This window comes from Odocoileus virginianus, chromosome 4 (genome assembly GCF_023699985.2).
Source record: "Odocoileus virginianus isolate 20LAN1187 ecotype Illinois chromosome 4, Ovbor_1.2, whole genome shotgun sequence".
Classification (NCBI taxonomy): domain Eukaryota; kingdom Metazoa; phylum Chordata; class Mammalia; order Artiodactyla; family Cervidae; genus Odocoileus; species Odocoileus virginianus.
The window spans coordinates 24,673,246-24,698,369 of record NC_069677.1 but is presented as its reverse complement, the minus strand read 5'-3'; the positions used below and the strand labels follow the sequence as shown (position 1 = coordinate 24,698,369).

General features: G+C 43.2%; 1 pseudogene; it reads left to right on the top strand.

Moving 5' to 3' along the window:
- Positions 1-14,626: 14,626 nt before the first annotated feature.
- Positions 14,627-16,074, top strand: LOC110128897 (general transcription factor IIF subunit 1 pseudogene; annotated as a pseudogene).
- Positions 16,075-25,124: the final 9,050 nt, after the last annotated feature.

Below are 25,124 nucleotides of genomic sequence, written 5' to 3'. Positions count from 1 at the left end.
TGACATGACTGAGCGACTTTCACTTTCACTTCACTTCACTTCGTCAAGGCCCCAGAGGGGCTCATTGGGAAGCACCTGCCTTCACAGAGCAAGCCTGGGCAGAGGTCTCTGGTAGAGCCAAGGAAAGTCCAGGACCCCTGTAAGTTCCACCTCGGACCCAGGTTGTATAAACCCAGACTCCAGGTGGTCTGTGCCTGTTCCACAGGCCAGACTCTGAAAAGGGGGTCCAGTGTATTCAGCGTGGGGGTGGAGTGGGGTGGAGTGTGTGTGTGGATAGCCTTACTTTCCCGTTGGCATTTGCTTGGCTGAGAGCTCAGCAGCTCCTACTTGTGGCCACTAGGGGGAGATGCTCCTCTGGGAACTGTGTGAAGAGCCTCACCCTCTCTGTCTCCCTTCCAGGGCACCTAGAGTCCCTGAGTCGCTCCCACTGTCATCATCAGGCCCAGTTCTGCCGATGAGGCCTCGTCTGCGTCCTATGGCCTCCTGTTTCAAGGAACAACTCACACGGGGAGGGGGTACAGCAGATGGAGGGAACTTGCAGATTCTCCCTGGAGGGTATGAAGGAGCAACATTTTCTTTCCTCAGGAGACCCTGATCCTCTACGAAATTCCATAAGTAAAAACTTAGCTAAAAGTTTAGATCAGAAAAATAGAAAATTCAATTCATGTTTGTTTTGTTGTTGTTCAGTCGCTAAGTCACATCCGACTCTTTGTGATCCACCCTGGACCGCTAGGCTCCTCTGTCCTACACTATCTCCTAGAGATAGCTCAAACTCATGTCCACTGAGTCAATGATGCTATTTAACCATTTCATCCCCTGTCACCCCCTTCTCCTTTTGCCTTCAGTCTTTCCTAGCATCAGGGTCTTGTCCAATGAGTCGGCTCTTCACATCAGGTGGTCAAAATATTGGAGCTTCAGCTTCAGCACCAGTCCTTCCAATGAATATTCAGGGTTGATTTCCTTTAAGATTGACTGATTTGATCTCCTTAAAGTCTTTTCCAGCACCACAATTAGAAAGCATCAATTCTTCAGTGCTCAGCTTTCTTTATGATCCAACTCTCACATCCATACATAACTACTGGAAAAGCCATAGCTTTGACTATACAGACCTTTGTTGGTAAAGTGATGTCTCTGCTTTCTAATACACTAAGTTTGTCATAGCTTTTCTTGCAAGGAGCAAGCGTCTTTTAATTTCATGGCTGCAGTCACAGTCCAAAGTGATTTTGGAGCTCAAGAAAAGAAAGTCTGTCACAGTGTCCACTTTTTCCCCTTCAATTTTCCGTGCAATAATGGGACCGGATGCCATGATCTTAGTTTTTGCCAGCTTTTTCACTCTCGTCTTTCACCTTCATCAAGATGTTCTTTAAGATGTTCATCAAGTTCCTCTTCACTTTCTGCCATTAGGGTGGTGTCATCTACATATCTAAGGTTGTTGATATTTCTCCCAGCAATCTTGATTCCAACTTGTGATTCATCCAACCCAACCTTTCTCATGACATACTCTGCATAAAAGTTAAATAAGCAGGGAGATAATATACAGCCTTGATGGTATTCCTTTCCCAATTTTGAACCAGTCCATTGTTCTATGTCCAGTTCTAACTACTGCTTCTTGACCAACATACAGGTTTCTTAGGAAACAGGTAAGATGGTCTGATATTCCTATCTCTTTAAGAATATTCTGCAGTTTGTTGTGATCCACACAGTCCAAGGTTTTTAGCATACTCAAAGAAGCAGAAGTAGATGTTTTCCTGGAATTCTCTTGTTTTCTCTATGATCAAATGAATGTTGGCAATTTGATCTCTGGTTCCTCTAACTTGTCAAAACCCAGCTTGTACACTGGTGGTTCTCAGTTCACATACTGTTGAAACCTAGCTTGATGTTTAGCTCAAGTTTAAGAATAGAGAGTGTTGAAACTTGCCTGGAGTCCAGTGGTTAAGATTCTGTACTTCCAAGGCAAAAGGCATGAGTTCGATCCCTGACCAGGGAACTAAAATCCCCCATGCAATGTAGCATGGCCAGCAATAAATAAATAAACAAAACAGATAATTTCTTAAAAAAAAAAAAGAATAGGGAGCATTAAACTATTGTGGAGTACACCTGGATTCTGTTCTGTAATTTGGGGAGGAAGATTGCCAGGCTCCCAGGAGTGTCATGTCCCTGAAGAGTCTGTCTCCTCATGACTGTGAGTTCCTGGAACCTGTGATTGGTCTTGGTTCATCTGATAGCCCCTGACCCAGCACACTGAATCTTCATCAGTGTTTCCAGGATGAACAAATGAGCAGAGAAAGAAGGGGAAAGAAAAGGGGAGAGAAGGAAGTAATGAGAGGGATAGAGAGACAGAGACTGACTATAACTTATTCAAAAGAACTATATGCATTCTTTCAAGACTTTAGACATAAAGAAGAGATGGGGCTATAAAGATGGAGAAGTTGGTGTTCCTTGCACTGCAGTGATTCACTTTCTTGTGAAAAAGAAAGATACGCCACTAACAATGGTGTTGGGTCCCAAGTGGCGCTAAAGGCAAAGAACACACCTGCCAGTGCAGGAGACATAAGAGACTGTGGTTTGAATCCTGGGTCGGGAAGATCCCCCTGGAGGAAGGCAACTGGTCAAAATGTTGAGAAACTTACTCGACTCTTGGTTCTTTGTAGATGACTTGTTAGCATGTTTGTTTATATCTCTGAAATCTTTTAACAATCTCTGTATCCCCAGTATCTTGAACCTCCATGAAAATGATGTGAGGATGCTGTGTGTGTGTGCATGTGTGTTAGTCGTTCAGTCATGCCCAACTCTTTGGGACACCATGGACTGCAGACCTCTAGGCTCCTCTTTCCATGGGATTCTCCAGGCAAAATTACTGAAGTGGGTAGTCATTCTCTTCTCCAGGGGGTCTTCCTGACCCAGGGATCAAACCCTGGTCTCCTGCATTGCAGGCAGATTATCATCTGAGCCACCAGGGAAGCCCAAGTGTGCCTTGATGGAGTTATTTCTCATTCATTGTTCTGTGACCTTGGATGAAGTCAAATGTTTTTCAGCTCTAGGAAAGTTTCTCATTTTATATTTTGAAAATACCCACCCCCCCATATGTTTCTATTTCCAGTTTCTAGGGCTATTTTTAGTCAGATGTTGCAATCCTGGACTGATATCTATAGCTCTCATCTTTTCTCTCACATTTCCTATTTTGTTGTTTTTAAAAATTTATTTTCTGATCTAGTGGTCCTTCTATCGAAAATTTTTTCACTGATCAATTTTTAACTTCCAAGAGTGCTATCTTATTTACTGAATTTTCTGGTTTTAGAGTATTCTGTTCTTTTTTATGTTTGTAATAGCCTCTCAAGTTTCCCTGAAGATACTATATGTATATTTTTAAGTTTTCTCTTGTTCCCTGAGTTAGCCTTGTTTTCTCCAAGGTTTCATTTTTCCTGTTTTTTTTTTTCTTTCAACTTTTTATTTAAAAAAATGTTCAAACTTACATAAAGTTGAAAGGATAGTGCACTGAATACTCATATATCCTTTTCCTAATCATCAGTCATTAGCATTTGGCACATTTACAAACTATTTTGATTTTCTAAATCATTTGTAGACATCATCATTTTAGTCCTAAATATGTCAGCATTTATTTCTTTTAAGAATAAGGACATTTTCCTACATACCACAAAATCATTACTATACTCCAAACACATATCACTAACTGAATAATATCTTCTGATATTCAATACATATTTAAATTTTACTGGGAATTCCCTGGTGGTTCACTGGTTAGGACTCCAGGATTTCACTGCACGGGGCCTGGGTTACATCCTGACTGGATCCTGCAAGCCTTGCTGGGTGGCCAAAAAAAAAAAAAATTCTGCCATTTCTGCTTAAACTTACTTTAATAGCATTTTTTTTTTTTTTTTTCTGGATCCAGGGTTGGGTTAAGAGTCACATATTACAGTTAGGTATCGTGCTTCCTTATTCTCTTTTAACTTAGAACAGTTCTCCCTTACACAATTTTTGGGTAGTTTTTAGGGTTCTGACTTTTTCAAGAGTTTAGACTAGCCATCTTGTGGATTATGTTAAATAGGTTAAACATTTCTGGCAAGTACACTCCCTAGGTAATTTTGCACACTTAAGATTGTGTCTCATTGTTTCTTTACGTGTACAGTCAGTTTACTCATCCTGGGCAGTAATAATAAACGCATGACACTGTGTTCTTTTCAGGGCATCACATTTAAAGGCACACATGCTCACTTGCCTGTCGTTGGTGATATTGATTTGGATTACCCAGTCAAGGCGTTGTCTGCTTTATCAACTTGTTTTCCCTTGAAATTAATAAGGCATATTTGAGGAGAAATTTTAAGACCTTGTAAATATCCTTCTCAGATTTTTCCCCATAGATTTTGTATCAGTTGTCGTGAGTCAATTTTTTACTGTGGTGATTGCAAAGTGGTGAAAAGTGGTGATATTCAAACTTAACCATTCCCTCCACTTTTATCAGTACTTTCTGGCTCTGTAAGATGTTCCAGGTACATCTTGTGCTTTCCATGTCCTAGTCCTGGAATCAGCTATTTCTCCAAGGAGTTCTAGGTCCTTTTATTGGTTGCTTTACTGTTGGAGGATATTTTCACTGAATGAATTGTTGTTATAGGTTAGCAGCTTTTCCCCCTTCTGTATTTTAAAGATGTTCCATTGTCTTCTGGTTTGCATTATATCTGAGTCAATGTTTCGTCATTTAAAAAACTTTTGTTCATTCCATGTTTTATTTTTCTCTGCTTTTAAGATTTTTCTATTTAGCTTATTTTTTTAGCTAAATAGATCTGTGGGGTGATATTTTCTCATTAAATCTGAGATGTTTGAAATGTTTCAGGCTTATTTTTTCATCCTATAATATCTCACATCTCCTGGGACTTCAGTTACACCTGTTAGATTGCCTTATATTGTTCTTTGGGTCACTAAGGCACTGATCAATTTTTGCTTTTTTTCTCCCTGTGATTCACTTTGGTAAGTCTATTGCCTTGCCTTCAGGTTAACTGACTTTTTTCCCTGCAGCCTCTAATCTGTTCTTCAACACATTTGGCAAATTTTTATTTATGATATTGTTTTCTTCCATTCTAGAATTTCCATGTGATGCTTTTTAATGGTTTCCCTTTATCTACTGAATTTCTGCAATTGTTCACTCACTATGTTCAGTTTTCCCCTTTAAATCCTTAAACAATTTTATAATGGCTTTTTAAAAGTCTGTGTCAATTCCAATACCTCTTATGCTGTTTGAGTTTTTTAAAACTGTTTTTTCCCTTGATTTTTAATCACATCTTACTACTACTTCACCTGTCTAGTGATTTGACCATCAAACTGTACATTGTACATGCTACGTGGTGGGAATTGTGTGGCTTTCCTTTAAAGGCTGTTGAGGTTTGTTTTAGCAGGCAATTGATTTACTGGTGAATCAGTTTGGTTTTTTTCTTCAAGGCTTGTTTTAAGCTTTGTTAGGGCTAGTCTGGAGGAGTCCTTCCTTAGGGCTACACTAGCTCTACTCTTAAGGCGTGGCCTTTCTGAGGCCTTAATTGAATTGCATGTTGTTTAGCCTCTCTGACTGGTTGGAACTGCTACATCTCCCAGTCCTGTGAGACTTCTGGAATGTCTGTGCAGCTCCCAACTTCTCAATAGCTGTTCTCTGCCAGGCTTTGCAGACTCTCATTCCCCTGTGCTCAGCTGAGTACTCAGTCAAACCCTTGAGGGGACCCCTACACAGATTTCCGAAGCTCCTTCTCTTAACAGCTCTCTCCTTTTCAGTACCCCATCTCACAGATTTCAGCTGTTTCAACAGCCTTGGACTCTAATTTCTGCCTCCTCAGCTCAGTGACCCCACTGTTCTTGCTTGGGCTCTGCCTCTCTGTCCTGTGGTCTAGAAACTGTCTCCAGGAAGAAAGCCAGGTAACTGTGGAGCTCACATGCGCTTTTCTTCTCTTAGGGATCACCGTTCTGTATCACTGGTTGTCCCGATATCTAAAAAAGATTTCTTTATACTTTTGGTCTAGTTTGGTAATTACTTATGGCAGGAGGGCTAGTCCAATGCTAGTTACCCTGTCATAGCCAGAACTGTTGGAAAGTTTTAAATGCCAAATACGTTTAAAAAAAAATCCCACAAATTTTTAATTTCTTCTTTTTACTCTGGTAAATTGGATGAACACACCTGTTTATATTCCCTTTTTTCTTCCTTTTTGGATACTTTTGGATTAATAAAATGTTTTCTATATTTTTATTTTCTTTCTGTTAAATTGTCAGTTATGCATTCTTTCACTATTTTAGTTTTGTAATAGTGATTATCCAATTATTCCATCGATTTTCCTTACTTTGTATTTGATTTGGAAAATTTGCCAACAGAATTTTTTTTCTTTACTTCCATTATAGTTTTACTCTGATATGTCTCAGAGTTGACTATTCTGGTCAGTTTTCCTATGTACATACACAGACACGTTTGACATGTAGATTTAGGTCATTTTTATTTCCAGAAAGTATTCTGGGATTATAACTTTTGGGTTAAACATGTCATATTTCTTTAATTTATAATCTACTCTGTAGTGGTATAATTTATATAAAATAAAATTCACTTTCAAGTATATGGTTTCGTGAGTTTTGACCAGTAATACACAGTTGTGTAATCATTACTATGCTCACTACTGGAGCACAGTTTTAAATATTAGTTCCATTCCATTGTTTTGTTTTGCTTCTTCAGCAAATCCATTTATGTATATGTGTGTGTGCGTGCTGAGTAGCTTCAATCATGTCAAACTCTTTGCAACCCTATGGACTGCCAGGCTCCTCTGTCCATGGGATTCTCCAGGCCAGATTGCTGGAGTGGGTTGCCATATCTCCTCCAGGGGATCTTCCCGACCCAGTGATCAAATCTGAATCTGAGTCAGCTGCGTCTTCTGCGCTGGAGGTGGATTCTGTAACCGCTGAGCCCCTGGGAAAGCCCAGATATATGTACATACCTTTTTTGCCTGTTCTTTACAGTGATCACATTTTCTCTGATCATTTATCCCTTTATTCACTTTTTTCTCTTGACTATATCCCTTATTATATTTTTAGTTGAAGTTGTACCTATTCTCCTTTGGGCATCTTGTGATTTAATTTTTATTTATGTAATTTTTAAATTGAAAAACAATTAAAGACTTTATTGATGTATAATTGACTCATAACATTATATTAGCTTCATATGTACAACATATTGAGTTGATGTCTGTATATAACTTTTATTTTTTTTCCTTCTGTCTCCTTCCTGAGTTTGATGAGCTCATTTCACATCTTGATTTTTATCTATTTCTATCCAGAAAGTTTGAATTTTGGTGTTTTGTATTTTCAAGTGCCTATTTAGTAATATCTAGTGTTGGATATTGTGTCACAGTTTTCATCTCTTTGTGGTTTGGAGGTGAATAAAATCATCATCTGAAGATACTGTACTCTCACTTATTATTTTCTTCTCATAGTGGCTGTAGTGTACATGCTACCTGTGATTTGTTTATATAACAGTGTGTTGAATTTTCCTGGTCTGCTAATGACAGGTGTTTGTTTTGGGGGAGAAGTAAAGAACTTGGTGGTTTACTAAGATTCTTAGTTCTGGAACGCCCTCTTCAATAGATAAGTGGAGTGAGATTTCTTCAATAGATTGTGCTGTTCTGAGCGAGAGGTTGGTGTGTCTTCTGATTCTGTGATTTTCTTTTGTTTCTGTAGACGACTCCTGTCCACCATTTTCATTCATTTCCTAGTCTCCAATAATGCCTCCCACTTTTAAGCTGGTTTCCTCTCCCCAGGAGGGGAGCCTTTCAAAGACTGTTACTTTTGGTCCTGTGCCTTTTTGAGTCTCTCCTAGATTCCTCAGTAGCTAATGCCCTGGCCTGCAGCTGGCAGGCCTATTCTCAGTCTTTCTGTCTCCCTCCTCCCTCCTTTCTTTCTTTCTTTCTCTCTCTCCCACCCCCTTCTTTTCTGCATGTCTGCCTGCAGGTTTCTTCAACACTAAACAATCTCTTCCAACTTTACTGAGATGGCCTACCACATCCATGGCCAAACACACCTTTTAATAGGAATTCAGTTGCTGACTCACCTGGCCACGGGGCTCCTGTAGGCACCAGAGGGCACAGTACTTGGTCTGTAGGCACCTCTGTCAGCCTCCCCTTGTGTGAATCTTGCAGGTTTTCTCCCTCCAGACCTTTGGGCTATGGCCAGTCTCAGGGCAGCTGCAGTGCAGGGTGGTAGGCATGTCTCAGGGGGCAGATAGAGGTAATCATAGAAATACCTTATACCGTGCTGGTAAGGTACCAGTAGACTTGTCTCCAGGTTAACTGTTCCTTCCTGTAGCCTGGTGATGTGAGACTGCAAGGTCTTCATCATGAGAAGACTAGACACATTCTTTTCTGCCAGCTTGGGGTGTTTAGGCCTGTGGACATCCTACTTGGCACCACAAACCCCTCCCTAAAAAGGAGTTCATAGATGGCAAGCAGGTCTTTCTTGGGCATGAACATTGCAATGGCTCCTGCATCTGTGGCTGGATCTGGAGAATCATTCTCAGCATTCTTCCGCTCAAGATGAGACCCTGTCTTTTCAAAGTGGTGACTTTTATCCATGTTTTCCCACTGCTAGGATTCCCCCGACCCCATCCTTCTTCCCTTCAGTCTTCACCTGATTTTCTGCTCTGAAGTGAGCTCTGGCGCCAGCTTTGCTGATATCATATGTCTAATTACCTTTTTACATGTAAATTAAAGTTTGTGTAATCTCTGCCTTGTAGTCACAATGTAGATAAAGATTTTATGTGATTTGAGTTGCTCTCCTTGTTAATTTGTATGGGTTTTAGTGGTTGTGTAAAGATCTGGATGTAAGAATCTATCATTATCCCATGTGAACTCTGTAGAGTCATTTTTAAAATCCTGATTTTATTTGTTTTGGAAGCATTCCTCAGTTTTCCAGTGATTCTCAATTAACTACTCGTATTTAAGAGCATGGCACAAAAAGGATATGAGGAGCCCTGAGTGAATGTTGAGTTGGGGATGGGCTTTGCTTTGGGGTGACTGTGTGGGAGCTTGCTGTTATGCTGGGGGCCTCTAATGCCATAATGTGCAATTCTATTCTCTGGGCCACTCATTTCTCTAGGGAAGGAAATTCTATTCTCCTCCCTGCAGGTTGGAAGTTTGTTTTGACCAGAGGGGAAATGGGGGAAGGGCAGAATGGAGGTGTTGTTTAAAGTCTACATAGACTTTTAACTAGCCACTCTGTTTTCAACCCTACTTGCCCTCTGCTGTACTACTCTACTTGATTCCTTAGAGAACTGAACCTCTCTGACATTCTGTAGGGCATCACAGCTCTTTTTGGTATTTTTTCTGTTTTTTCCAATATTTTTTCCAATATTCAAATCTGCAGCTTCCTTTATTCTGGACTTTAGTTGTCACTCCTTCTTCTGCTTCCTGTTTTCCAGATATTTGTCAAAATCTCTTATGGGCTGATGGACCTTCTTTCTCATTCTCTTGTAGCTGTAGGTTTATCCATCTAAAAAAAGTCCTTCACTTTAATTTTAGAAAGGATGTGGGAGGGAATGGAAATAAACAGAGATGTTTAATCTGCTAATTTTAATTAGAAATCTCTTCTGTTAAAGTTTTAAATGTTTAAAAGAAAAGGAGCCCCCTTGGTAAAGGAAAGATGGTTGGTCTATGGTTATAAGAACCACCAGGAGGTAGATGTGATCCTGACCATTACTCCTGGCCCAGATGCAGCCTGATGTGGTTGGGTCTTAGGACTGAAGGAACATCTGCCTGTGGTTCAAAGCAGGGCTTCTGGGTAAGGCTGCAACCGAAGATCCTGCCCCTACCCCAGAGCTGAAGTGTCACATCCTACATAATGTAATGTTGAAAATGTAGTTATGTGCTATATGGAACATCTTTCCCTGTCTTTACATGTTTGCGTGCCATGTGATACCACACATGGTGGTATCCCTTCATTTGTTGATGGACCCTCAGTTTGCTTCCATATCTTGGCTACTGTAAATAATGGTGCTGTGAACATTGGGATGCATGTATCTTTTCAGATTAGAGTTTTCACCTTTTCAGGATATATGGCCAGGAGTGGGATTGCTGGATCATATGGTAGCTCCATTTTTAGTTTTGTAGGGAATCTCCATACTGTTTTCCATAATGGCTTCCTCAATTTACATTCCCACCCACAGTGTAAGAGTGTTCCCTTTTCTTCACATATGTTTTAGCATTTATTATTTATAGACTTTTTAATGATGGCCATTCTGACTGGAGTGAGGTATTACCTCATTGTGGTTTTTATTTGCATTTCTCTAACAATTAGTGATGTTGAGCATCACTAATTTCATGTGCCTGTTGGTCATATGTTTGTCTTCTTTGGAGAGATGTCTATTTAGGTCTTCTGTCCAATTTTTAAGTAATTTTTTTTATATTAAGTTGTATGAGCTGTTTGTATGTTTTGAATGTTAACGCTTGTCAGTTGTGTCATTTGGAAATATTCTATTTCATTCTGTAGGCCATTTTATTGATGGTATCCTTTGCTGTGCAAAAGCTTTTAAATTTGATAAGGTATCACTTGCTTATTTTTGCCTTTATTTCTTTTGCCTTGGAAACCAATCTAAGAAAATATTGGTATGATTTATGTCAGTGAATGTTCAGCCTATGTTCTCTTCTAGGAGTTTTATGGTGTCATGTATTATATTTAGGTCTTTAAACATTTTGAATTTATTTTTGTAGATGGTGTGAGGGTGTGTTTTAACTTCATTGACTTACATGTAGCTGTCTAGCTTTCCCAACAGCCCTTGCTGACTGTCTTTTCTCCATTGTACATAATTACCTCCTTTGTTGAAGATTAATTGACCCTACATATGTAGGTTTATTTCTGGGCTCGCTATTCTGTTCCATTGATCCATATGTCTATTTTTGTGTCAATATCCTGCTCTTTTGATTGCTATAGTTTTGTAATATGCCCTCAGTCTGGGATAATTAGGCCTTCAGCTTTGTTCTTTTTCTTCAGGATTCCTTTTGACACTGGGTCTTTTGTGGTTTCACATAAATTTTATTTTTTTTAATTTATTTTTTTATTTATTTGGCTGCACTGTGTCTTAGTTGCTGCATATGGGATCTAGTTCCCTGACTAGGGATCAAACCTGGGCCCCCTGCATCAGGAGCTCAGAGTCTTAACCATTGGACCACCAAGGAAGTCCCCCACATAAATTTTAGAATTTTTTGTTCTAGTTCTGTGGAAAATGTGATGGGTATTATGATAGGGGTCTCATTAAACCTGTAGATTGCTTTGGATAGTATGGCCATTTTAACAGTGTCAATAGATGATTAGTTTAAGAAGATGTGGTGTATACACACACACACACACACACACACACACACACACACATAATGGAATATTACTCAACCATAAAAAGAATAAGGACTTCCCTGGGGTGCAGTAGATAAGAATCCACCTGCCAGTGCAAGGGACATGGGTTCCATCCCTGGTCCAGGGAGATTCCAGAGGCCTTGGAGCAACTAAGCCCCTGTGCCACAGCTACTGAACCCATACTCTAGCGCCTGCAAGCTGCAACTACTGAAACCTACACACTCACCCTTGAGTCATAGCTAATGAGCCCCCTCGTGCCACAACTCCTGAAGCCTGTGCGCCTAGAGCCTGTGCTCCACAACAAGAGAAGCCACTGCAATGAGAAGCCCACACACTGAAACTAAAGAGTAGCCCCTACTCTCCACAACTAGAGAAAGCCTTTACGCAGCAACGAAGACTCAGTGCAGCCAAAAATAAATAAACTTAAAAAAGAATGAACAATTGCCATCTGCAGCAACATGGATGGACCTAGAGAATTTCATACTGAGTGAAGAAAGTCAGACAAAGACAAATATTATATGATATCTAAAAATAATATAGATGAATTGATATACAAAACAGAAACAGACTCACAGACATAGAAAACAATTATGGTTACCAAATGGGAAAGGGAAGGAGAGAAGGATAAATTAGGAGCATGGAATTAACATAAAATAGACTACTTTACATAAAATAGACAAGCAACAAGTATTTTCTATATAGCACAGGGAACTGTAGTCAATATCCTATAATAATGTATAATGGGAAATCATCTGGAAAAAATCTGAATCACTTTTCTGTACGTCTGAAACTAACACAATATTAGTAAGTCAACTATATTTCAATTTTTTAAAAAATGTTGACTGTTTAAAAAAATATATTTAACACTATAACATTAGATGAAATTGCCAAAGGAGTTCTATAGAAAAAGAAGTGAAAGAGTGCCCTGGAGTGCTCCAAAGTAAAGATGTACAAGTTGAAGAACCAGGAGGCTGAGAAGGAGTAGATAGGAAGAAGGAAAACTCAGAGATTGTGGTGTGTTATTAGACAGTATTTCCAGGAGGAAAAAATCAATGAACTCCAGGAGGAAGAGGCAATGATTTTGCAACACGGAAGTCACTGGTGATATTGTTCCAAGACCTTTGAAAAGACCAAAGCCTGATTGAAGTGGACTCAATAGAGAACTGGAGACAGTGAGTACAAGGATATTTTCAAGTGGCTTTTTTTTTTTCTTAAGGAAGGGGAGCAGAGAAATGGGATGGTAGCTAGAAGGGAAGGAAGGGCCAAGAATTTTTCTTCAAAAATAAGAGAAATAATAGTACGATTGTATGTTTATGGGAAAGAGTAGAGAGGGAAAATCTGATGTTGTGAGAGAGAAAGAGGTAGATTTACTGGGGAGATGTCCTTGAGGTGAGGGATTGGCTTTACTCAGGACCACGGAAGGTTTATCCATAGTCAAGGAGGTAAGACAGAATATGCCAGCTTAGATGCAGTAGGTGGAAGTTCAGGACAGTTCTTTTCTGACGCACTTCATTTCCTCAGTAAAACAGGAAGCAGGGTTGCAAGTAAGGAGTGAAGATAGAGAAGGTGTTGGAGGTCTGAGGGGAAAACAGGTGAAGAAATCGTCATTCAAACCTATAGGAGAGTGAAAGGATTATAGGATGTATCAGATGATTGTCTGGCTAGACAGTTGAGATGTGCTTGAGGCTCGTGGTCATGAGTTTAAAGAGGAAACAGTCAGCAGTTTAATATCTTTTTCTCCAGTCAGGTTCAGATGCATGAAGACAGGTGTGGAGGAGGTGTAGGGCTGGATTTAACTTGGTTTCTCATTTTTCTAATTGAGTATCATGAAGTGAAAGAGGGGCAGGGGAATTAGATTGTGATAAAGAGAGCAACTGTGAAAATTGGCTGAGAAAATTAAATTTGTCAAGGAGGGAAGAGGGGACATCTGGGGAAAGAGGGACTGAGAAAAATGGACTTCAGGTCCTTGTGGGGGAAAGTATTACTGGAGTCTGGTCAGTAAAGGAATGAGCTAGAAATGTGGAAGAGAGGGGCAGGAATTCGGATGCACAACCAAGATTTTTGGCTTTAATTACTGGTAAGTGCATATTTATAGATTTATTGTGAGGTATGTGGTGGAGGCAAGGTGGAGGACAAAATCAGGTACTGAGAATTTGGGGGTGGTGGTGGTGTGGTGGAGGGATGCTCACTAACTCCTCTTGCTCAGAATCCCAGGAGTGTGTCGTGTTGTGTGTGTGGTTTTCTTAATCATTATAGTAAAAATAGAAAGTGCTTTAAATATGTAGAGCCCACAACTTTCCTATAGCAAAAGAACAGTCACTCTTTGGCAAGAACTACCTGAGTTTGAAATATTGGTTGGCTTTCTTTGTCCAAGTCCTTAGACGGCTGTTGAAAATGTGGGTCTGAAATATGAGAGTAGAGTTGGAGAGCTGGGAAGTAGCTTAATAAAAGTAAAGATCGAAGCAATGTGAGCGACAAGACTGTCTGGAGAGAATGTGTACACCAAGAAGGGAGCCCAAGAGTGGACTCTGGGGAGAACCTATATTTACAGGGCTGTGCTGTGCTTAGTCACTCAGTCTTGTCCGACTGTTTGTGACCCCATGGATTGTAGCCCACTAGGCTCCTCTGTCCGTGGGGATTCTCTTGGCAAGAATACCGGAGTGGGTTGCCATGCCCACCTCCAGGGGATCTTGCCAACCCAGGGATCGAACCCAGTTCTCCCGCATTGCAGGCGGATTCTTCACCGTCTGATCCACCAGAGGTCAAGACGAACCAAAAGAGCTACAAAGGACTTTGCATGACTGGGTTATCCAGGTGATTGGATTATCCATGTGAGACGTCATCGGCGTGACTGGGTTATCAACATGACTGGGCCATCTGGTGATGACGTTATCCGTGTGATTGGGTTATCATACCATGTATTGCTGACAGCCAGCACGCCGAGCACAGAAGGTGCTGCCTTCAGCTTGGAGTAGGTTGTTTCGACTAGGCTTGCTGGAGAGTTTCTATTCCGATTTAGGAGGCTGGCTGGTGCAGACGCAGCACGGGAGGCTTCCAAGGCTGACCACTGACCCAGCGCTGCCTCCGGATAGCTTTTCTCAGGATCGACGGCACCTCGCCAGGGCTTGGGGTCCTTGATTGAGACCAGAGACCTGATCCCTCAAGGGTCGCTTCCCAGAGACCAGAGGACGCAGACCCCGGGGGAAGCGAAAAGAAGGAGGTTCCGACTGGACCCTGACCATCGCCCATGGCGGCCCTTGGCCACAGCGGTCAGGATGTCACTGAGTATGTCATCCGAGTTCCCAAAAATACCACCAAAAAATTTAATATCATGGCTTTCAGTGCTGCCGATAAAGTCAACCTCGCTACTTGGAATCTGGCCCAGCTGGAACGGGACCTGAGCAACAAGAAAATTTACCAAGAGGAGGAGATGCCCAAGTCGGGAGCTGGCAGGGGGTTCGGCTGCAAACTCGGGAAAGAGGCACCAAGAAAGAAATACGGCATCATCCCCAAGGAGTTCCAGCCGGAGGACCAGCCCTGGCTGCCTCGGGTGGACTGCGAATTGGGCCGGAAGTTCAAGGGCATAAAGAGGGGAGGTGTGATAGAGCACACATCCTATTACATCTCCACACAGTGCCCTGATGGCGCCTTTGAGGCCTTCCCTGTGCACAGCTGGTACAACTTCATGCCGCTAGCCAAAGGCCACACGCTCACTGCCAGGGAGGAGTGGGAGAGGAGAAACCCAGTTCCGGACCATTTATGCATCAAGCAGCTGCAGCGGCCGAAGGACCAGGAGGAGGATGACAAGGAGAAAGAGAAGCCAGGCTGCAAGAAAGCCACTGAGCTGCGCATCCACGACCTGGAGTTGTCCTCCGATGACAGCAAGGCCAGCAGAGAGGAGGGCGGCTGGGGCCCCAAGGCTAAGAAGAAGGTGCCACCCAGCAAGGGGGGCCGGAAGAAGAAGAAGGGATCAGGTGATGAGGCCTTTGAGGTCAGCGATAATGGTGACTTCAAAGGCCAGGAGGTGGACTACATGTCCTCCAGCCGCAGCAACTCCCAGGAGGAGCTGGAGGGCAAGCCCAAGGTCACCCAGCAGGGGGAGAGCCCCAAGGGCATGGACAAGCAGAGCGTGAGCTGTGATGAGTGCCAGAAGGAGAAGCTGCCCCAGGAGGACAAGAAGGCACCCATGCTGCAGGAGAAGCAGAGGAAACAGCAGCGAGGAGAGTGACATCAACAGGGAAACCTCCTTGGTGTGCTTTATGGTGAAGAAGACGCCCCCCAAGAGGGAGCAGAAACAGTTGGGAGGCAACAGCTGGCTGGGCACATCCAGCACCAAGGCTGGCAGCACTTCCTCCACCCTTCGGGCAGCTGCCAGCAAGCTGGAGCAGGGGAAGCAGACCATCAAAATGCCGGTGGCCAAACGACTGTGACTGGACACCGGGCCCCAGGGCCTGTCAGGGAAGTCAACCCCCAGCAGTGGGGATGTGCAAGTGACCAAGGATGCTGGGCCCTGCTACCTGAGGCAGAAGCCTGTGACCCCCAAGGACCAGCTGAGAAATTTCCAGACCAAGAAGACAGGGCTGTGCGGTGAGCAGACGCCTGCTGGCTCAGATGCTCAAGTTCATGAATCCCGAGTGCAAGGTGGTCAATGATAAGATGCCTTGCTCCCTCGGGAATCATGCTCCCCGCAAATAAACATACTCTATTTTTAATAATAATGATAATAATCTAATGAGAAGAATGGGAAGAAATGTAGGAGAAGGGTCTAGAAGACATAGGGAAGAGGACTTTTCAGAGTAAGGGAGTAAGGGCCCAAGGCATAGCACAGTCAGGTCGCAGCACAGTCAGGCTGAGAACTGAAGGTTGTGCAAAATTGGTTGCCAAAGCAGTGGCTGGAGTCAGAGTTGTGGCCAAGATCTGGGCACAAGAAGGCTCCTGTATCTCTCCAACATGTTCCTGCCTTCCATCAGGTCCATATCCTTCCACAGAGACCCCATCAAGAAAGTGGTCAGCTACAATCTCTGCAAGAACATAATACAAGACTGTTAGTAGAACAAACTATGGTCCCTACTGGTGCAGCTGGTCCCAAAGCTGAAATTACTATTATCATCTCCTTCTCCATCACCATCATAGATTTCCCTCTTTGTCAGCCATCACTTTGATGAGAGTTGGTGACTGGGGAGACCTAGTCCTTCATCCCAAAGGATCTGAACCTTAGCTACCTTGCTTTTGTTGGGCAGTGATTGCAGTCATTGACTGCTCACCATTATCCTGGGCATGGATCCCCCGTTTCAGTCGTGGTCCTTCCTGTCCCTGTCATATGCTAGCTCTTCATGGCAATGAGAGTCGATTATCACGCCCTGCCTGCCTGTAATCTGTCCTTATTGGCTCACCATCATGGGATTCCCAAGGATCCAGGTAGCAGGTGTAGTTTCAGACCCTGTGGTACTGCTTGTCTGAAGTTTTCTCCCACTTCCCCCACTACAAGAGCCAGGTCTTCTGATATCACAGAGCATAAGGCTGTATCTCGGAGAAGGCAATGGCACCCCACTCCATTACTCTTGCCTGGAAAATCCCATGGACGGAGGAGCCTGGTAGGCTGCAGTCCATGGGGTCGCTAAGAGTCGGACACAACTGAGTGACTTCACTTTCACTTTTCACTTTCATGCATTGGAGAAGGAAATGGCAACCCACTCCAGTGTTCTTGCCTGGAGAATCCCAGGGGCGGGGGAGCCTGGTGGGCTGCCATCTATGGGGTTGCACAGAGTCGGACACGACTGAAGTGACTTAGCAGCAGCAGCAGCAGCAAGGCTGTATCTACCAAAATCAGAAAGTCTGAAAAGAGGCCACTCGGTGTGATGGTGGGAGGGGTCAGTGCCACTGCCGTCTCTTGATTCCTAGATGTGTGTTGAACAGCTATAGGGAAACAACTCTGTGTGTCATCCACTGGCCAGTGCCTTTACCTCATCTTAGAGAATGCACCTCAAATCCACAGGGTTTTTTTCCCTGAAGCCTATGTCTTAAATGAGACTTTAACAGGCCATTCCAGCATTCTCTTCCACTGTTGGTTTCCAGATACTAAAAACATAGTAAGGTCAATAGGTCCTGTGAGGGCTTCCCTGGTGGCTCAGTGGTAAAGAATCCGCCTGCCAATGCAAGAGACACGGGTTCGATTCCTGATCCCAGAAGATACCACATGCCTTGAAGCAACTAAGCCTATCTCTCTCTTTCTCTTTAGTCGCTAAGTTGTGTCTGACTCTTGCGACCCCATGGACTGTAGCCTATCAGGCTTCTCTGTCCATGGGATTTTCCAGGCAAGAATATTAGAGTGGGTTGCCATTTCCTCCTCCAGAGGATCTTCCCGGCCCAGGGATCCAACCTGAGTCTCCTGCGCCTCCTGCATCGGCAAGTGGGTTCTTTACTGCTGTGCCATCTGGGTATACTCCTACTATCAGGTTAATCTGAGGGTAGAGACAGGTGTAGGTCTCACCATCTACCCTTGCCTTTTAATATTTTATTATTTACTTATTCATTTTTGGCTGCCTTGGGTCTTTGTTTCTGCCGGGCTTTCTCTAGCTGTGGCGAGCAGGGACCTCTCTCTAGTTGTGGTGCTTCTCTCTGCGATGGCTCCTCTTGTTACGGAGCGTGGGCTCTAGGCACACAGGCTTCAGTAGTTGTGGCCCCCAGGCTCTAGAGCACAGATCGACAGTTGTGGTGCCCAGGCTTAATTGCCCTGCTGTATGTAGGATATTCCAGGACCAAAGAGCAAACCTGTGTTCCCTGCATTGCAAAGCAGAGTCCTAACCACTGGACTACCAGGGAAGTCCATCTGTCCTTGTCTGGAATCTCCTGGAGACCCTGCTGCCCCTGCTCACCTCCAAAAGCCTCCAGGCCTTCTTGCATTCCTCCACCCTTGTTTCCTTCCCTGCAGCGGGAGCGGTGGCAATTGACTAATGCAGAGGTTTACATAACAGTCAATTTTATGAGCCATTTTAGTAGGTGGAGGGCTTCCCTGGTGGCTCAGATGGTAAAAAAATCTGCCTGCAATGCGGGAGACCTGGGTTCAATCTCTGGGTTAGGAAGATGCTCTGGAGACGGGAAAGGCTACTCATTCCAGTATTCTTGCCTGGAGAATCCCATGGACAGAGGAGCCTGGCAGGCTACAGTCCATGGGGTGGCAGAGAGTCGGACATGACTGAGCAACTTTCACTTTCACTTCACTTTAGTAGGCGGAATAGCTCCAGGAATTTTTGCGGCCCATCTCCACCGAGGATCTCACAGTGCTTCCACTCTGTTCTCACAATTCCTCCATGAAGGTAGAAGAGGAAAAGCAGACATCCCCCCATTTTACCCCAGGAGAAATCGAGGAGGAAAAGTGGCTTTCCTAATGTTAGGATTGAATGTTTGCATCCCCTTCTTAAACTCATATATTGAAGTTGTAACTCTTGGTGTGTTAACATTTTGAGGTGGGATCTTTGGGAAACTGTTAGTCATGAGGGTGGAGCCCTAATGAGTGGGATTGATGCCCTTATAGGATGAGACACAGAGATGAGCCCTCTCTCTGCCATGAGGGGATACAGAGGTGGCCGTCTGCAAAAGGGGGCCTTTACCAAGGGCCCCACCATGTTAGTACTGAGCTTGGACTTAAACCCTCCAGAGCTGTGAGATATTAATGTTAGCTGTTTAAGCCGGCCAGTCTATGGTATTTTTTTTATAGCAGCCCAGTCAGACTAAGATACCCAGGGTCACTCCGTAATTTGGTAGCAGAGCTTTCTGCCTCAGTACATGATTACTCAGACAATTGCTACAACCCCACAAGGGGAATGTATCAGTCAGGGTCCAATCAGGAGATGGAAACCATACAGAAAGTTGAACAGGGAAAGTTTAATACAAAGAATAATTAACTGTAACAGAGGATTGGGATAAAGAAAGGCTGGCTTACTTGATGGAGAAAACTCAGATGAGTACAGGAGTAGTGGTTTAGGGAGCCGTCACTACCCCTAGAGCTGAGATAGACACAAAGGAGGAGCTAATCTTCTCTGTAAGAGGGACTCCCTCTGAGGCTGAGCTCCAGACCGCACTGAAGAAGGGGCAGCCAGGACTCACTGGGTGGTGAGGTCTGCTGAGGCCCTGAGCCAGAAGGGCTCACTGAGAAACAGTTCCCTGGGGGCTACAGGGAGCTTCCACAGAGAGGTGCCAGTGCTGCTGGCTGCAGGGTGCTACAAAAACCATGTGTGTAGGGACCTCCCTGGTTGTCCAATGGTTAGAGCGCCGCACTTCCACTGCTGAAGACACAGATTTAATCTCTGATGGGGGAACCAAGATCCCACATGCCACTTGGCCACAAAACCCAAAAAGTATTTGTCAAACTGGCAGAATTCCAAAAAAGTTCCCATGCCTTACTTAGATTATAACTGGCAGGTCACTAATCCCCATGAATCCCCCAAATTTATAAGACAGAACAAAACAACCCATGCATGTAGCCACCAGGTGCTGCAGAAGTCTGCTGCTACAGGAGACTGTCCAGGGGAACACAATGGAACCTGGAAGACTGGCCCCTTCCTCCTCCCATCTCTTTCCAGTCTCCTCCAGTCTCTCTCCAGTGTCCACTACCAAGAAAGCTTAGCATTTGGCCAGGTAGCAAAGGAGAATTATTTTAAGGTCCAGCTCAGTTATCACTGAGCTGTATATACACTTGGAGCTGAAAGGCAATAACCTGATAACTGGCAGATGGAACAGAGAACCTGGAGTCTTCTGATTAAGAGTATTTTAATTCCATTTGGTAGCTCTTGGATTCAGATGGAACTTCCAGAGAGGAAAATCTCCAGGGTCAGGAAGGAGGAAAAGAGATCCAGGAATTCCTGAAGACAGATCAGCAGGGGGAAATGCTACATGCCAAGAGGAAATCCTGTTGGGAAAGGGAGGAACCCATAATAAATGTTTCTGGGTACTACTCAAGAAAATTTTGCAAGTATATCAACCCATGTGACCACCCCCAGATCAAGAAATAACATTTCCAGTACACCAGAAAGCTCTCTGGTTCCAGTCCCAGTCAACATAGAAACTCTGCTATTCTGACTCCTATTATGATAGATTGGTTTTCCTGTTTTTTAATTTCACTTATATGGAGTTAGGCAGCACTTGCTCTTTGGTGTCTGCTTTCTTTCTCATTGTCTCTGTGAAATTCATCTGTTGTGAAAGTGAAGTGAAAGTGAAAGTCGTTCAGTTGTGTCTGACTCTTTATGACCCCATAGACTATATAGTACATGGAATTCTCCAGGCCAGAATACTGGAGTGGGTAGCCTTTCCCTTCTCCAGTGGATCTTCCCAACAGGGATCGAACCCAGGTCTCCCACATTGCAGGCAGATTCTATACCAGCTGAGCCACAAGGGAAACTCATCTATGTTGTGGTGAGTAGTAAAACCAGAAAAATATTTAAGCCAGAAAAGAAACAGAAAATTCAGCCATGAAGCTTACAAGACTGTTTCCTATGGAAACAGTAATTAGACAAAATTGCCTAATTACAAGCCTATCTACATACCTGCTCTCTGTGATATGCAGACTTGTGAATATCTTTCTAGATCATCAGGCAATCATCACTTTATTGGTTGTGCTATGCTCCATTTTGCTGGCCCAGCAAGCCTGGGTATATAGATAAGCCTCTGAACTGAGAGATACCATCCAGTGGGTAAGGCAGGGCAGGGCAGGGTCTGGAACTGGCAAAGTGAGCATGGAAAGGAGTACCTCAGGGAGCGAATCTGGATAGGACTGTGGACCCCAGCCCACTTTACTCTAGCTAAGTCCTATCCAGATTCGCTCCCTGAGGTACTCCTTTCCATGCTCACTTTGCCAGTTCCAGACTCTGAACTCAGCAGTGACACAGATGGTATAAGGCCCTGTTTAGCAAAGAATCTGCTAAGTCAGTGTACTGAGAATATTGCTATCCTTGATATTTGATCACTATGGCCTGCCTTTATCAAGAATCCTTTGACTTCTAGGACTTCTCTGGTAGTCTGGTCCAGTGGCTAAGACTCCGCTCCCAATGCAGGGGCCCCAGGTTTTTCCCCTGGCCAGGAAACTATATCCCACATGCCGAAACTAAAGATCCTTTTTGCCACAACTAAGACCCAGTGCAGCTGTTTAAAAAAAAAGAAAAAGAAGTCTTCTACATCTGATATCTAATCAAATTATTCTTAGTGATTTTTTATCCACTGACCTCCTTACTGTGCTCACTGACTAGCAATCCCCAACTATCTTTGCGGTATTTGGAGTCTGAGTACTTCCTGAAATTATGTGCAAAATTGTGTATAATTTTGTGTTATGAATATTTCTTTTACCAGGGAAGAAGACCTACACAACTCATTACATTCTCCAAAAGTACTAGTAAGTACCTTTAAAAAATATTATAAACCTCACTATACTTACTTTCTTGTAGAATACATCTATCTTCATGGTTTCAAGTTGATAGTTCCAAAATATATTCATCATATGCAAATTCTCTTCTATTTCTATATCTGCCACATTAAGATTCAAAGTTCACTCCCTTAAATCCTTTATCTCTACAGTCCCAACACTATCTGAGTTTGGTTTCTAAAGAGGAAGATATTTTTCCTCCTTGGAATAAAATTTTGAAAATTTTCTCTGTCCTTTGTAGCAGTTCTGCAATTAAATGCCAGAAGTGTTTCTCTGAAAATGCTGTTTAGTAAAATTGTTTTCTGGTCTCATTTTGGAGCTCTTCACTTCGTGCTGAAATTTCTATGAGAGCCTCTTAACTCTCTTAACTGCTAACTTTTTTATTTTTTCAGAGTTAGACCATCCTTTATGGCACTGGTATCTCTTATCTCAACACCATATCATTTATTGAAGTATCTGTGACTCAGAGGTGAGCAGGTAACAGGTTCTCAGAAAGTTCACTTTAGTGCCACAAGCTGCCAGATCGGGATAGGGTGGGAGGGTTGGGACTAATGAGCCAATCCTTTTTCTCCTGCCCCTGGGGCTACACTGGGGCTCAGCAGGTGATGCAGGGAACTTCAGTGGCAAGAAGGAAGTGTGTTGGAAGGATACTGGCAAATTTCATGAGGACTGAGAATGAAAAGTGTAGGAGACCTCAGGAGAGTTTGGGAACCAAGTTTCTCTCTCTTGTTTTTGTGCACGTGTACTCTCTCTCTATCTGTCTATACGAGGGGTCTCTTATTTGCTTCTCTCTGCCTGTGTCCCCAACTCCCTCGCTTCTCTCCACTCTCTACTTGACCACATGCCCAATAAAATTTGGCTATTTCAGCCTCAGTCTCTGAGGCCTCGAGGTGAAGGGCTGGTGGAGTCTTGAGAGAGGGGAACCAGTTAGTAATATCTGCTCCCCATGCTTTGGATCCTCAGGGATCCAGGTCACCAAGGTGAGGGGGAATTTGGTACAGTCTTGGCCTCTGGGGTTGTGGGGAGGAGGGATCTCTAAGAAGGATGGTCAGGAGAAGTGATGGGTGATTTTAGTGCCCAGGAAAAGAGGAGCAGGTGAGTCTGGCATTGAGAAAATCCTCCTCCAGAGTTCCCCATCCAAAACACCCTCTGCAGTTGGCTATGATCTAATGAGAGTCTGGGCCTCATTGGCTCTGGAATGGGATGGCAGTGGCTGTAAGAAAGAACTAGCAGCTTGGCGGGACATTAGAAACCTGCTGACGTTCCATATACCAAGGAAGGAGTATTATGCAAAAGGACAGGAAAGCCCCACGGGAACTAAATAGAATGAGGGACAGAGGTTTTGGAGCCCTAAGGACCAGGATTGAATTCTCAATTCTGTCATTTCTTAGGCAAGGTGAACACTGAGTGAGGACTTTAGTCCCTCTTATACCAGTTTCCTCTTCCATAAATTGAGATAATACCACTTATCCTAAAGTGTTAGTCATTCAATCATGTCTGACTCTTTGCGACCCCATGGACTATAGTAACCAGGCTAGAATACTGGAGTGGGTTGCCATTTCCTCCTGCAGGGGATCTTCCCAACCCAGGATAGAACCTGGGTTTCCCGTATTGCTAGCAGATTCTTTACCGTCTGAGCCACCAGGGAAGGGTGTATACTAAAATTAGAGATTAGGATTGCACAGATCATGGTGTTTTAGGAACTACACTCTAAAAACCAGGAGAGAGAAGGTGGGTGGATCTCCGAGAAGTTGGTGTGGGTCTCTCTGATTGCAAGGAAGATGTTTTGACAGTGCAGGCTTAATACGAGAGGTCTAGGGGCCTTTTAGGGCTTCCTTGGTGGCTTAGATGGTAAAGAATACTCCTGCAATGTGGGAGACGTGGGTTTGATTCCTGGGTTGGGAAGATCCTCTGGAGAAGGAAATGGCTATCCACTCCAGTACTCTGGCTTGGAGAATTCCATGGACAGAGGAGGCTGTCAGGCTATGGACATGACTGAATGACTTTCACTTTCACGGGCCTTTTAAGGACCTTACCATGATGTTTGAGACCTCAAATTAAATGACTGGCTCAAAACACAAAACAAAAGTTCCACAACTGAAATTGACAAAGATTAAGTCAACTGCAACTCAACTGACTCATAAATGATGCCGTAAATTATTCTTAGATACAAACTTTACGAAAGTTACACAGGCCATAGTATGTCAGCATCATAGTGCATGGCTTTGTATTTTGGCTTCCCCACTTACACGTGTGATTTTGAACAAGTCACTGAATCTTTCTGTGCCTGTTCCTTATCTTCAAAATAGGAATAATAATGGTGCCTACTTCAGAGAAAGAAAGAATTGAAGTTGCTCAGTTGTGTCTGACTCTTTGTGACCCCATGGACTACTACCAGGCTCTTCCATCCATGGGATTTTCCAGGCAAGAGTACTGGAGTGGTTGCCATTTCCTTCTCCAGGGGATCTTCCCAAGCCAGGGACTGAACCTGGGTCTCCCACATTGCACGAAGATGCTTTACTGTCTGAGCCACCAGGGAAGTGGCCTACTTCAGAGGGTGGCTGTAAATTACTTACAATGTGCCTGGTACATATCAGGTCTGGCAATTAGTATTTTTGCTGTAGGATGAGGGTGCATTTTTAAATGCTTGCTGTAATTAAGGTAGGGCCTCCAATGTGTGGGACTGAGCCTCAAAAAGTCCTTAAAACAGCCCTGATCATGTTTGAGTGACTATATTTTTTACAAAAATTAGGTGTAACCTAGCTTGTAAACACAGATATGTCATTGTATCTTCATAAAGATTAACGGTTCTCTGTAGGGCACTACTGCTCCCTAAAGTATTTTGGAAATTTGTATTTTTTGGTCATGACAAATAGGGTTTAAAGCTGGCATTTTGTTGGGCTGGCAAAAGATTTGTGTCCCTCAGGACTTTGAAATAGAAGTAAAAAACTTGTTTATAATGATCCATTTCTACAATCTAACTGAACCTGGAATTATGTAGGTAGAAACCTGCTTATAATTATTTGAGCTCAAAAATAATTTCATTTTATAAATGAACACAAAGTGTTTGCTTGTTTTTGGGGGTTTATTGGCAAGGTTTGGTTAAATATAAAATTTCCTGGGAAGCAACAACTGTAAATATCAAGGAAAGATTGTACTGTATTTTATGTAATACTTTACTAAAGAGTTCACCATTTTAAGACGTCACTTGTGGCAATCCTCTTGTATTACTGGAATCACTAAATCTGTCTGCATTTTAACCGTCATTTTCATGGTGATTATACATTTATACAGGAATATAGTGATGTGGTCTATATGACAAAATGTCAAT